Source organism: Amblyomma maculatum, chromosome 8 (genome assembly GCF_055883805.1).
Source record: "Amblyomma maculatum isolate TAMU_Amacu chromosome 8, ASM5588380v1, whole genome shotgun sequence".
In the NCBI taxonomy this organism is placed as follows: domain Eukaryota; kingdom Metazoa; phylum Arthropoda; class Arachnida; order Ixodida; family Ixodidae; genus Amblyomma; species Amblyomma maculatum.
Window position 1 is genome coordinate 55,750,296 of NC_139351.1, and position 14,752 is coordinate 55,765,047.

At 48.4% G+C, this 14,752-nt stretch overlaps 1 long non-coding RNA gene across 3 annotated transcripts in view; it reads right to left on the minus strand.

Moving 5' to 3' along the window:
- Positions 1-14,752, minus strand: part of LOC146181191 (uncharacterized) — a 55,694-nt gene that overhangs the window by 19,151 nt on the left and 21,791 nt on the right. For all 3 annotated transcript variants that reach the window (XR_014700425.1, XR_014700424.1, XR_014700426.1), the window contains 2 exons: positions 13,281-13,423; positions 939-1,049 (listed from right to left, as the gene is read on the minus strand). This is a non-coding gene — a long non-coding RNA (uncharacterized LOC146181191). The remainder of the gene's footprint in view (positions 1-938; positions 1,050-13,280; positions 13,424-14,752) is intronic.

The following is a 14,752-nucleotide window of genomic DNA, read 5'->3' on the forward strand; positions in this document are numbered from 1 at the left end:
ACCTGGTTTTCGATAATTAAACAGGAGCACTTTCCTTGATAACCACCACTTGCCGAGGACGAATTCGGTTGATTATCTTCCGAAGGACGCTTGTGAGGGGCACGGGTGCTCGTTGACACGGATGGTGGTGCCGATAAGTCCATTGCAGAACACGTCTCCTCAAGTCGCACTGTTGGATATCCATCTCGGCGTGTTAACCGGGTGGCCATAGCCGAGCTCCACCCAGAGAACCGTTCATTTACAGGCTGTTGTGCATTTTGGGAACGCTGAATGGGTGCTGGTGCTGAAGAATCGGGAGCACCAAGCTGGACCTGAGGCCGATGGTCAGGTTGAGGTGTCGATGGCAGGGCAGGAGTTGCAGCGAGAAACTCCGGCGAAGCTGCCTTCCCCAGCGTGGTAGCGGCAGCACTAGGCCTAGCCTCCGTGCCGACCTGAGCGGCAATCATGCATGGGTAGCATGCGCTGGAGGTCTCGCAACCTGTCGCCGAGAGGATGTCTGGAGCTTCCTCAGAAGTAGAGGACACACTTCTCTAGGGACAGGACAGGTGCTTACAAGGACGGCAAGAATTTTCAGAGAAGCGATGAAGCCACCTTAGCAGGAAAACCCTTCTTTCATGTCGCCTTTTAGCAAAAGACAAGCATATGACAGCATTGAAGCTATGTTTCGACTTCAATGAGGCAGTATCCCTTCTTATGCATATGTTCCGGCATGAGGTTCCAATTTGTTTCCGGTGCCACCCGGAAAGCCTGAGCGGCAATTTCCTAGTCACTACAATCTTTCCTGTTTCTGTTACGTGCAAATATCTCTTTCCACTCTTATAGTCACTAAAGACCTAATATGAAGGTCTCCAGAAGTCCGGCCTGAGTTCACAGTTCGCAACCCACGCAATACAATTTTCGAGAACACTTTACTGGAAGTAGCTTCTGCGTTCACCTACCTGCTTTCGTTTGCAAAGTGGCCGCTGCGTCGGTAGTTTCAATATATATTCCATGCTTCCAGTTTTACTCTTTTTCACGCAGCACACTGTGCAATTTTCGGAATCGACATTCTAAATTGTAAAAACAAACAGCACATTTCTCGGAATGAAAAAGACGAGAATAAACGGTACAAGACGGGAGTGCCAAAATTTTTTGTTGAAGTCCCACATGTTTTATTTGAATGAAAAATAACGACTACATACATTAGGAAGTGGTTTATGAAAAACAACGCACTTTGATTCAGTTCACGGTAGTTGGTAAGTTTACTTGATTTTTTGACTGCCTCCTGTCAGTCATGCTTTCACCCACCGGAAGTCGAGAATTTATGATTCCCCTACTGACAAAGCTTAGGACTAAATACCAGGCTGACTAATTGTCAGTGTTCTTCACCATATCATCGCCAGCAAACTGCTTTTTACCGCAGCATGGTTAAATGTCTCGTTACTATAGAAATCCGGTTCCAGCGTCGGTTGCGCTGTTCTAGGCGAAAATTTCGGTGCATGTTTTGGTAATGTCGCTTAACTTCACTAGTGGTTAGTATTTAACAGCATATAAGCATGGTCAACGTGAAACATGTAGCACACACTCGGTAAGTACTATCTACACAATAAAAAAAGCGTTAGCGCCCAAGGAGCTTTTAATGAATGCATAGATTGTCGTTTTGAATTGTGAAATGCCCTCCATTTTAAGATGACAATATATATACATGGAAGCAGAAACCAATATTATATTGTAGCGTGTGCAACAGCAGCCGCTAGGCGGCTGCTCATCGAGAGTCTCGTGCGCGGACTCGAAGAAGTGGCCCCGTGGCGTTCGAGAAGAAGCTGAAGTCAGCTGCCGTCTCTCGGTGCTCCGAACCTGCTCTTCTGCGCCTGCTAGCTCAGCCCCCCGTTAAAACCTAACCTTCTGGTTACAGGCCTAAATGGCTACGTTACACTGGTGGAGGTGAGGCCTTGAACTACATGTCTCGGGCCTCTCGCAGCCGCTCATCGAGTCCGAACCGGCTTCCGCTCGTATATACACCCGTTCATCGCTGCAGCCGTCGCATCCGGGGTCTGGCGCCGGAATTCGCTCCTCTACCTGAACCGACGCCAGCTGACCAGCAGTTAGAGACTTCTACAATGGCCGAGGCAAGTCAGCATCAGCTGCTTCAGCAGCCTCGTACGCCTGCCAGTTTCCATGGTGGTACTGGGGAAGATGTCGACAACTGGATCGACCAGTTCGAGCAAGTGGCGCAATTTAATCAGTGGAACCCAGCTCAGAAGCTGCGCAATGTATATTTCGCGCTTGAAGACTGTGCTAAAACGTGCTATGAGAATAGGGAGGCCAGTCTTCAAAACTGGGATTCCTTTTGCCACCAGCTGCGGGAAACCTTTTGCCAACCACGACCGCCGTGATCGCGCACGCCGCCTCCTAGAAGCTCGTGTGCAACTACCTAATGAAAGTGTGGCCATGTTCGCCGAGGACGTGACGCGTCTTTACCGACGGGCTGATCCCGAAATGACGGAATCAGCGAAGTTGCGCCACCTGATGCAGGGCGTAAAAGAACCCCTCTTCGCTGGTCTGGTTCGGAGTCCACCTCAAACCGCCGCGGACTTCATCAATGAAGCTACCCTCATTGAGCGAGCCCTGCAGCAAAGATTTCGGCGCACGGAGTCTGCCTGTGGTCAGCCCTTCAGCAGTGTGGCCACATTGAACAGGTCCACTGACGATCACTCTCTGCGTGAGCTGATCCGCGAGGTAGTTCGCGAGGAGCCCCTCAAGTTCAATCTTGGATCGCCTAACCGGACTGCCGTGGCTGTCACCGAAGCCGTGCGGGAAGAAATACGTCAAACATTGTCACCGCTTGAGTCACTGTCGGAGCCACGTTCTGTCAACTACGCAGCGGCTCTTCGTCGGCCTGCAGTGCCTCCTTCGCAACAGCTTCGTTTCGAAGCACAGCCGCCGCCCACTTTGCAGCCACCGTTCTACCAACCGTCCTACCAGCCGCCATCTCAGCAGAGCCTCGCCATGCAGCCGTCCGCTCCTCAGCCACTGTTCTACCAGCCGCCATCCCAGCAGAGCCCCGTCATGCAGCAACCGGTTCGGAAGGCAGACGTCTGGCGCACTCCTCGCCAACGGCCGCTGTGCGACCACTGCGGAGAACCCGGCAACTTGTACCGTCGTTGTCCATACCGTGAACTCGGTCTTTGGGGTTTTGCTCGTGATTCCCCGCGTCCCCGGGTCGGCGAACGCCCTCCAGAAATCGAAGAATATCTGGCAACCCGCGCAACCTCTTCGAGCGACAGTACCCAGCCTTCGCCCGTGCGCTACTCGTCACCCGGCCGCCGTGAGTTTTATCATGTGCCGAGGCGCCGGTCGCCAAGCCCACACCGGGGAAACTGAAGGCGGCGACCTCAGGAGGGCAGGTTGCTGACGAACGGAATCGATGTCCCGAAGACCCTCCCGTGACGACTCAACCCGATGCTGTGACTACGATCCCTCCGCCGCCCCATGAACCCGAAACTCCCACTCAACCTCAAGCCGGTCACGTTGTTAGCGCCGACCTTTCCGTTCTCGTCGACAGACACCCAGTAACCCCTTTGGTAGACACCGGAGCAGACTTTTCAATAATAAGCAAGAATTTCGCAGATCCGCTCTCCAAGGTGAAAAACTGAATGGCTGGGGCCGCAAATTCGTACTGCTGTCGGTCACCTTATGACGCCGATCGGACGATGCACTGCCCGAGTAACCATCGCCGATTCAGCCTTTATAGCCCTTTTTGTTATCCTGCCGCACTGCTGCAAAGACCTCATACTCGGCATGGACTTTTTACGGGAGCATGGGGCCATTAGTAATGTTCCTCGCCGTACTGTAACGTTTTCGACACCTGCAACGATGACCGCTGACTCAGAACGACGCCACGCACCTTTACGCATCGTTGACACGGATGTATCCATGCCGCCACGTTCGTCTTCTCTCGTCACAGTCAGGTGCGACGACCAGTCCTGTGCTGCCGGTGTTGCCGAACAGAACACAGAGCTTCTGTTACATCATGGAGTCCGTGTTGCACGTGGTATAGTTCATCTGACTAATGGTCTAGCTCACGTGCTGATTACGAACTTCGGAAACAAACGGCAACGCATCGCTAAAGACACCACGGTAGCTTACTTTGAAGGTGTCGCAGAAGGTGCCCACGACTGCTTTGTTCTTAAGACCAATACGTTTGCCAGCCAAACGCCCAACTTCTACCCTGATGTGAATCCCTCTTTATCACCGGCAGAGAAGGAAAGACTCATCGGGCTGCTCTTTCCTTTCCAAGACTGCTTCTCATCCGCCTCCGCGGTTAAACAGACGCCCTTGACCAAGCACCACATAATAACCGACGACCGCACCCTACCAGTCCGACAGAACCCCTACCGAGTGTCACCGCGGGAACGCGAAGTCATTGCCCAACAGGTAGACGAGATGCTAAATGACGGTGTCATACAGCCATCGAGGAGTCCCTGGGCTTCGCCTGTTGTCCTCGTTAAGAAGAAAGACGGAAGTTTAAGGTTCTATGTGGACTACCGTAAGCTCAATCAGGTCGCAATAAAAGACGTCTACCCGCTGCCACGCATTGATGACTCATTAGACCGGCTGCGCCACGCGCGCTACTTTTCATCGCTTGATCTTAAGAGCGGTTACTGGCAGATCGAAGTCGATGAACGTGATCGCGAGAAGACAGCGTTTGTCACGCCCGATGGACTTTATGAATTCAAAGTAATACCATTCGAATTGTGCTCCGCTCCGGCGACATTTCAGCGAATGATGGACGCAGTTCTATCTGGTCTTAAATGGCAGATGTGTCTAGTCTACCTGGACGACGTTGTTGTGTTTTCACCAATGTTCGAAGAACACCTCCAACGTCTCTCCGCTGTGCTACGGGCTATCAGATCTGCCGGCCTCACGTTAAAACCACAAAAGTGTCACTTTGGCTATGAAGAGCTCCTTTTCTTGGGCCACGTCGTCAGCCATCGGGGAGTTCGTCCCAATCCGCTAAAACAACAGCCGTTACCAAATTCCCTACTCCATGTAACAAGAAGACAGTTCGCCGTTTCTTGGGCCTCTGCCCTATTACCGCAGATTTATTGAAAACTTTTCGCGCATTGCCGCTCCGTTGACAAGTCTCACCCGGATTGATGTCACCTTCACCTGGACGGACGAACAGCAAAAGGCATTCGACGAGTTACGGCACCGCTTGCAGACAACACCTGTGCTTGCCCATTTCGATGCGAATGCCGAGACTCTGGTCCACACAGATGCCAGCAAATTGGGTCTAGGCGCTGTACTCGTCCAGTGGCAAGACGGTGCCGAGCGAGTTATCGCATACGCCAGCCGGACTTTGTCCCGTGCCGAATCGAACTATTCCACCACCGAAAAAGAATGTCTGGCTGTTGTATGGGCGGTGATGAAATTTCGACCCTATATTTATGGCCGGCACTTTCGGGTTGTGAGTGACCACCATTCTTTTTGCTGGTTAACGAACTTGCGGGACCCCTCCGGACGCCTTGCACGATGGAGCTTACGGCTACAGGAGTTCGACATGACCATCGTGTATAAGTATGGACGTCAGCGCAACGACGCTGACTGCTTGTCCCGTTCACCTGTCGAGGTTGCGCGGGAAGACGAAGAACCAGACTTTCCCCTTATCGCAGCCGTCGACGCCCTCATTGTTTCGCAGCAGCAACGTAACGATCCGGCTCTCGCACCACTTATTGATTTTCTGGAAGCGCGCCCTACAGAAGTTCCCCGTCTCTTCGCCAGACCACATTCATCGTTTTGCATGCGAAACATTGTCTTATACAATATCAACTTCGCTCCGACGGGAAGAGATTACCTCCTCGTCGTACCACAGTCTCTTCGCGAAGAAATCTTACAGGCATGTCATGACGAGCCCACCGCGGGTCACCTGGGGTATGCTCGAACTCTGGCCCGAATTAAGAAGAGTTATTACTGGCCAAACCTTGCGGCCGCAGTACGACATTACGTGAGAACATGCCATGATTGCCAGCGAAGGAAAACACCGCCTGTGAAACCGGCCGGTTTACTGCATCCTGTTCAAGTGCCAAGATGCCCATTCGAACAAGTTGGCATGGATCTGTTGGGTCCTTTTCCAATTTCTGATTCCGGCAACAGGTGGATAATTGCCGCTACAGATTACCTCACGCGTTAGGCTGAAAAGAAAACCCTCCAGCGTGGTACGGCAATCGAGGCAGCGAAATTTTACATCGAGCGCATAGTCCTGAGGCACGGCGCCCCGACAGTTATAATAACGGACCGAGGCACTGCTTTCACTGCCAAGCTACTGGAATCTGTCATGCAGCTAACCGGCACTACCCATCGCAGGTCAACCGCCTACCATCCACAAACTAATGGCTTGACAGAACGTCTGAACAAAACTCTCGCCGACATAATGTCCATGTACGTGGATGCTGAACATCGGCCTTGGGATGACGTCCTCCCGTACGTCGCGTTTGCGTACAACACGGCGCAGCAGGAAACAACGCAAATGACGCCGTTCTCCTTATTGTATGGCCGCGAAGTTACGACAATGCTCGAAGCCATGTTGCCCCACGACGGCCGTGACCTCGAAGTTGGCGCCGAGGAGTTCACTCAACGCGCAGAAGAAGCGCGACAGCTAGCGAGGGCACGCATCCGGAACCAGCAAGGCCGAGACGCCCAGCGTTACGATCACCGCCACCGTATAGTGACTTTCGCACCGGGCGACAGAGTGTGGCTCTGGACTCCGATTCGACATCGGGGACTATCTGAAAAACTTTTGAAGCAGTACTTTGGGCCATACAAAGTGCGTCGTCAGCTGAGCGACGTCACGTACGAAGTGCTTCCGGACGGCTTTTCTTCTACTCGTCGCCACCAGAAATCCGAAGTTGTCCTTGTCGTGCGCATGAAGCCGTACTTTTCGCGAGAAAATTAGCGCACCGCCTAACGCATATTTCTTGCATTATTTTTTTTTCTCTCTGCTTTCGAATTCATCAAGTTGACATTTATTTTTTTAGAGAGGGGGGTAATGTAGCGTGTGCAACAGCAGCCGCTAGGCAGCTGCTCATCGAGAGTCTCGTGCGCGGACTCGAAGAAGTGGCCCCGTGGCGTTCGATAAGAAGATGAAGTTAGCTGCCGTCTCTCGGTGCTCCGAACCTGCTCTTCTGCGCCTGCTAGCTCAACCCCCCGTTAAAACCCAACCTTCTGGTTACAGGCCGAAACGGCTACGTGACAATGTCAAATCTCGCTTTTGTGTTTGCAATATGGAAATCAGCTTTGCGGCTAGGAAAAGTGCGGTATCTGTCTCCGAAGAGAGGCCTGAAGAGAGGCAAGTGAAAATGAGAGATAAGAGAGAAAGAAGTACTGGGGGGGGGGGGGGGGGGGTAAGTTAAGAGTTGAAAATTTTCTGAAATAATGATTCAATAAATAGAGAGCAATTTCAGGCCAGCTGATGAAAGAACCTCGTTAAAACGTTTCCCTACTTTACACATACACCTAAACGTATGCGCAAATTCATTGAGATATGATCAAATAACTTTGATTTTCTTTTTTTTGCAACATCCATTACCACCTTTCTCGAATACTTTTCAAGTTCAGCTTTCTCTCCTTAGTTCTATTTTTGAGGCAGCTGTGAGATATCACAAGATACGATTATATCCATATGGATAGGAATAGCCTACGCTTCCTGTAGGTCGCGAAAATTTACTTTTATTGCTTTCCCTAGAGTTCCTGCTGGTATTCGAATCTGATATTTAAAGTGAATGGTCTCCATTCTTGAAAATAATTGAGAGAAAACTATCGAATGTTGTAAGATACTTTTTATGACAATTTGTTATCAGTGGTCTAAGTGTCCCAAACGTAGCAAGGTTTACCTATGAATGTAGCCCCGCACTCATAATGAGTATTGAGGACCTTCATATTACCACAAAACAATGCATTTGAAATATTTCACAGGCGATTGCAAAGTATTTGAAAAGTATCGAGATGACGGGAATGCTTGCAACTTCCTTTGCGTACGAAGATTTTCCTTCTGCGCGTTTTTTCTGCGCTCATAACAAATAGGTAACAACACCTTAAAATCAATGTAGGCTCAATTTGAAAATTTATTGCAGAATTCTTGAAGCATACATGCAAAAGAAGATCTGAGTCCCCGCCTGGGTGATGCAGTGGTAACAGCGCTTGATTACTGTTGCCAAGGACGCGGGATCGAATCCCGGTCATGGTGGATGCTTTTTGATGCAGGCGAAAAGCAACGTGTTGTTGTGGCTGTGGCTGTGGCTGTGGCTGTAGGAAGAATGAAATTAAAATGCACGGGCCTGCTACTGGCTCTGTAGGTGAGCTACCTCGGCTGCCTCGTGCGGATAGAAGAGAAAATGTAGAGAAGAAAGAAAAAGAAGAGGGAGAGAAAGACGCACGCCGCAACAGCCGTCGTCTACCACCTATGCGGTAGAGGGTGCAATGACGGCCTACAACAGATATAAATTCGGGGGCCGGCTAACCCCCACCGCAAGCGGCGTTGAGCTACCGTCCCAGCTCTGTAGGGCCAGGAGCAACCACCCTTCACCCCTCCCTCCCCCCCCCCCCCCCCAAGGCGCCCGCGTGCTGTGCGATGTCAGTGCACGTTAAATAACGCCAGGTGATCGAAATTTTCGGAGTCCTAAAGTGCGGGGTATCATCGCCTGAGTAGCTTTGGGACGTTAAAAACCACAAACCAAACCAATCCAGGAAAAATATTTCCAGATCTCTGAATCGCTTTCGTGAAGTTACAAACATGCGAGTAAATACGTTCTGAAACTCTTTCCCAAAATATGTACTTTCTGGATGCATATATTTTTAATAGAGAGTTTTAGAATAGGGGGCCCCAAGCTTTGGGGCTCCCATGGAGCTTGGGGCGTCGAAATGCGCATGCGCAGAACGTAAGGCGTGCTTGGGTCTTGGGTTAACGCTAGGGGCGGCCCCTATATTTAGGAAATAGCGTTCGCCCCAAGCAGCCGTTAGGTCGCTTGGGTTACGGCAACATGGCGGAGTTCAACCAAATAGCGGCCGCTCGCCTCAGCGCACATTTGTCGTCACCGCTCCACGCTGTCACGCGTTCATGGAAAACGAAAGGCCGACGAATATGTCTCATGATGCCTGCACTACCAAATTTTAGCGATAAAACGCACTATATTTTCACATTGCTTTCGGATTTACCGAGCTGCTGGGTGTAGCGAGTTCGCCTCCTTTGGTTGCCATGGGGACCAGACGGCGGAAGGCGCGGAAGGTTCAAATGAGGATTGCCGGCCTCGGCCTGGATTGACAATTGGCCAATTTCGTCTTCTGTGACGAAAACGGTTTGTATAACCGGTAGTCTTAAGATAGTTTTTGCACAAGAATAGTACTTTGGTCAATAAAATACCGTTGTTGGCTTTTATATATTTAAATGATTTTCCTTGGTTTACCGTCGTGGCGCTGCAATCAACGAACGTAAGCCCGGCTCCGCTGCGTCGGGAAAACCCCTATTCTAAAACTCGCCACTAGGCTAGCACGTTGCGCCGCCGCACGCTATTTCCTTAGGGGCCCCAAGCCTTGGGTCCCCCTATTCTAAAACTCCCTAATGTATGTACGGAAATCGGGTGGATTTATTTAGATAAAAGTGAAAACATCGGAAAACAATATAGCCATATGTTCATCCATAAAACGCATACTACGGGATTGCTCCTCGAAATAATAAAAACAATGCGTTGCGTAGCACACATCGATGATATCGTTTGGAAAAACTTTAAAACAGCACATCTGTTAAGTAAAAGCGTTGTTTTACAGCAGACCTTCTGCATTCAATAATAATGATACACATTCGACATATGAGTTATTCACTCCCACCTTCCTCCCTTCCCTTACTGCGGGGATAGGGTGTCCACAGAAGAGGGTGTGGCAAATACTGCGCATTTCTCTTCCTGTGAAGCCATTCTTATTGATTATATTACGTGAGTTGGAGAAGTCAATTGCCATCCATTGTGCACAGCAGTTTTGTGTGTGCATGATAGGTAATGCTATAGTGCCTAGAATGTTCTAGGCACTATAGTAATGCCCCCGACGCTTTCTGATGGGAAAGGGAAACAGTTCTGAGCCGGAGAACCTCTACAGGGAGCCGCCGAGAGCTCAGCAGTTCCTATGAAACCTTCTGCACAATTAGTAGTGCCTCCGAAATTTATTTATGTATTCTGAGGAAGAAATCGTACAAACAATAATTGAGATTACGATTGATAAACACATTTACACCGCCCCTTCTTGGTTTAAAATTAAATTTAAGAATATGTGTCGAGTTAACGAAAAAATAAATTCACTTCAATTTCTCTATTAACGCAAATCAGGTACCGCATCAGCGGTACCTGACTGATAAATTAGAAGGTATACAAAACCGCGCAGCCAGATTTATATCAAGGCAATATTCCAGACATGCCAGCATAACACAGATAAAGAAACACATAGAACTCGAACCGCTACAGATAAGGCGCCAGAAGCAAAGGCTCAAACTTCTGCACTCAATATACACCGACACAACAGGCATTGATAAGGAATAGTACCTCAAAACAGCCCACTATATTTCTAACAGGACAGACCACAGTTTTAAAATACGAGAAATGGCGTGTAAAACTAACTACAAAAAGCACTCATTTTTTCCACGTACTATTTCTGAATGGAACAAGCTGCCAGCTGATGTGAGTGCAGACCGAGATGTATTTTTACGGCTAATCAATGATTTGTGATTTTACTGTTCCTTCTAACTATTATTGTTTACCGAATGCACTGTTGTTCTTCTTGTATTTTTTTTTTAATTCATTACTCCTTTGTCTACCCCCCCCCCCCCCCCGCTTTTTTTGTTCTTTCTCTCGTGTGATTTTTTTGTTGTTGTTTATCTGCTCGTCACTTTAATGTTGTACCCACTCCCCTGCTATAATGCTTCGGCGCTGCAGGGTGTACTGAAAATAAAATAAAATAAATAATAAATAAATGTCACCGATAGGAGCAACGCTACCCGCGAAAGTCCCCTATATTATGATTACACTGTAGCACTGCTCTAACTAGCCGTTATCTGCAAATACAAGGATTGAAATTTTGTCTACCAAGTATTAGTTTTTAACTCTACAGCATAGATTGCTCTGTGATGGCTCATAAAGGCAAATGCTAATTTAAGGAAAAATATCTGCGTAAATATCGCGAACGGTTTCCAGCTGTACAAGAGCTGTCGTGTGCCTAACATACGCGAGGCCTTCAAGACGTTTCACGGAATAAAAGTTGACAAAAGTCACAGAAGAGCAGGAATATACGTTCGTCGTTTTCCAATCGGCTGGCAGAATTCTGTCGTGAATTTCAGAGCCTGTTTCGTGCATAAATTATAACGATTTTCTTGTTGTTAGACCGACATCTAGACGTACAGAGTCGTTAGGCCAGTAATCGTGAAAGCGCTTGATTTATTTGTTTATTAAATTAGGCGGACTTCCTCGCACAGCAAGCTGACCATGCAAATAGCTTAAAAAAAATACTATTATAGACAGGTGAGCCTAGCGACGTATTTTATAGTCTCATAGCGTTCCAAAATGGGACTATCATAGTGCTGGTGTAAAAGCGGTCTTTATGGCGCCGACTTTAAACGCGGTAGCGTTATGGAGCTCGTGTCGCAGAAAAGCCGGTGTCGTCGGCGTCGGCGGCGTTGGCCGTGAGCGATAAATCCCGGCATGTCCTTCATAAATAAAAAGCAACTTCCAAGATGGGCTGGGTGGGAATCGAACCAGGGTCTCCGGAGTGTGAGACGGAGACGCTACCATTCAGCCACGAGATCGATTTTTTTTTCTTTATTTCCTGACCGAGGACGTACAGAAAAAAGACACATGTGACATCAATAACATGACAAAATAAAAGAGCAAGCATTGACTTAAAGCTTCAGCCTTCCTTAGCTGAAGTTGTCGGATTAAAAATCCCTCATATGTGACAACCCTTCAAAACTAACTAACCATTCTGGCTCTAGTTTTAAAGCTTTCTGTTCGTCCACATATGCCCGTATGCTCTCTCTAAAGAGCTGTCTCGCTGAACGTGCATCGACGTCACCGTGCTCTACAGCCATTCTGCTTTTCCGTATGCTGTGGAGAGCCAGTAGCATCAAAAGATCCAACGGTGTATCATTGTTCGCTTCTACTGGCAAGAATCGGATACCATGTGGGCTTATGGGTAGTTCCCTTTTAAGCGTCCTCTGGAGCACGTCGCATAAAAATACGGCATCCCAGCATTCAAGAAACACGTGTTCAATCGTCTCCTCTTTCCTGCATATTATGCAGTGGACACCCCAGTGTACAAAAAGCCCTTTCTGTTCCTTCCATTTCTTTGCCTCCAATGTTCCAGTGTGCAGCTTAAAAAAGAACGTTTTCACCCCTGCCGGCACCATCATCCTCTTCACTCTTTTAAGAACATTTTTGCCCCCTGTGGACGAGTACACAGCTCTGTACAACGGTTCTGGAAGCACCACATCGCACAAGTCTTTATACAGTTTTTTCCGGTTTACACTCCACAAATAGTCTAAAGTAAACCGCACCATCAAGAACCTGTTACTTGAAAGCTGTACAAAAGCGCTTCTAGTGAATGCGGTGTTGCCTTAGAAACGTGCCGTAGAACGTTATACTGCGGTGTATATCGGTAATTATGAGCATGTTACTTACAGAAGTCGCAGTTACACGAGTAGCGAAGTACGTTTTCGCTACATTTCTTCTGCGCTCTGCGCACATGCTGAGCCATCTTGCGGAAAACACAGAAGAACCACTCCTCGCAATGTGCGGCGCTGCCCCGACACATGACGCGCCACTCGCCCCTGACGTTTCGCCGTGCACCCTCACGGGTTGTAAAATCAAGCGTCTTTCCTTTCTTTAGATCACTCAAGAGCATACCGAGCGAATGAGTGGGCGGTGCGAACGAGGTCCAATAACGCTATCGCGTTCCACTCTTGAAAGCGAAGCTTAAGCGTCCTCCAAATTTTTTGTTTCAGAAATGTACTACAAAATGTATATCGCTTCTCATACCTTTGAATTGCTCGTAGCTTTCTTGAGCATATCTGCTCTTAATGTTTTCATAATGTACCTTACTGTAAGTACTTCATTGATAGCTACCACAAATGTAAAAGAACATATTCAAGCGACATTCAAGACACTTCTATTACTAAAGCACTTAGAGATAAGAGTGAGTTCCTGGGCTTTATAAGTATTTTTGCCACCTGAGCACTCGACGATAAAAAGGCACAGTTGCATACTCACAATTCCAACCCATTGGTTTCCATGTTTGTCGGGATTAGGGGCCCTAACACCTCTGCAAAAATGATCCGGGCCTCTTGGTTTTCTTCTAAATATTACAGCTTCCTTTGGCCTACAGGTCTGCGGAATGCTACTGTGGAAGAAAGCTAGAAATAAAAACGAAGCTGTTAGAGAATTCTCTACTATTTCAAACTATTTCATCGGCACGAATGTGAATTAAACCATATGTTTTGTAAGCAAAGTACAGGTTGTAGAAAGATGGGGTTAGCTACAAAAGTCCAGTATTTTCGGGCACCATTTTTTACTAAGGCAAATCTTGACTCTTTTAGACACTGCTATGTACTTCTTAAATGGAAGCTTGAACAGTTTTCAAATTGCATAGGATTCAGTGGTTGGCAAGAAAGGGTTTCATTATTCACGTTACGCAGTGGTTACGGCGCTCGACTACTGTTCCCAAGGACGCGGGATCGAATCCCGGCCTCGGCGGTCGCTTTTGTGTGGAGGCGAAAAGCATGGCGCCCGTGTGCTGTGCAATGTCAGTTAACGTTAAAGAACCCCAGGTGGTCGAAATTTCCGGAGTCCTTCACTACGGCGTCTCTCATAGCCTAAGTCACTTTGGGACGTTAATTAAACACCACAAACCAACCAACTAAATAAATGTTTCAGGTAGTTCATTTCAAACTAAAAGCGCTGATATAATTTTGCACAAATCAATAATAGGATGATTAGGTGCAGGAAGTGTATGAGCGTGTGCGTAAGTGAAGAAAAAAAAGTAATAGTAATAATTGGTTTCACAGGAAGGGAAAGACGCAGTATCTGTCACACTCGTACTGTGGACACTTGAACCGCGCCGTAAAGCAGGGAGGAAGGTCGGAGTGAAAGTGGAGTCGTAATGGAGGGCTACGGAGTAATTTCGACCACCTGGGGATCTTTAGCGGCCCCGCCGGGGTCGTGCAGTGGTAAGACATTCTACTACTTTGCCGGAGTACCCGGGTTCGAACCCGACCGCGGCGGCTGCATTTCGATGGAGGCGAAACGAAGTGGCGTCCGTGCGCTGTGCGATGTCAGCGCACGTTAAAGATCCCCACGTGGTCGAAATTACTCCGCAGCCCTCCACTACGTCACCCCTTTCTCCCCAATTTACCTCCCACCTTCCTCCCTTCCCTTACGGCGCGGTTCAGGTGCCCACTGAGCAAGTGTGACAAATTATGCGCCGTTCCCTTCCTGCGAACCAGTTAATATTGTTAATTATATTTAACGTAGTCGGCGAAAACACCCGGCCCAGTAGTCGGGTGTTTTACCACTGCACCACCGCGCAAGGCAATGAAGATAAAACCAACCTTATGAAACCTCACTTTTTGCGGTGCATAAATAAGGCATAGGGACTCATCTAAGAACTATATTTCACTTTTGATGCCCATGAGCAATACTTAGGAAAAAATACCATGCACACGCGACATTTAGGTCGTAATTGC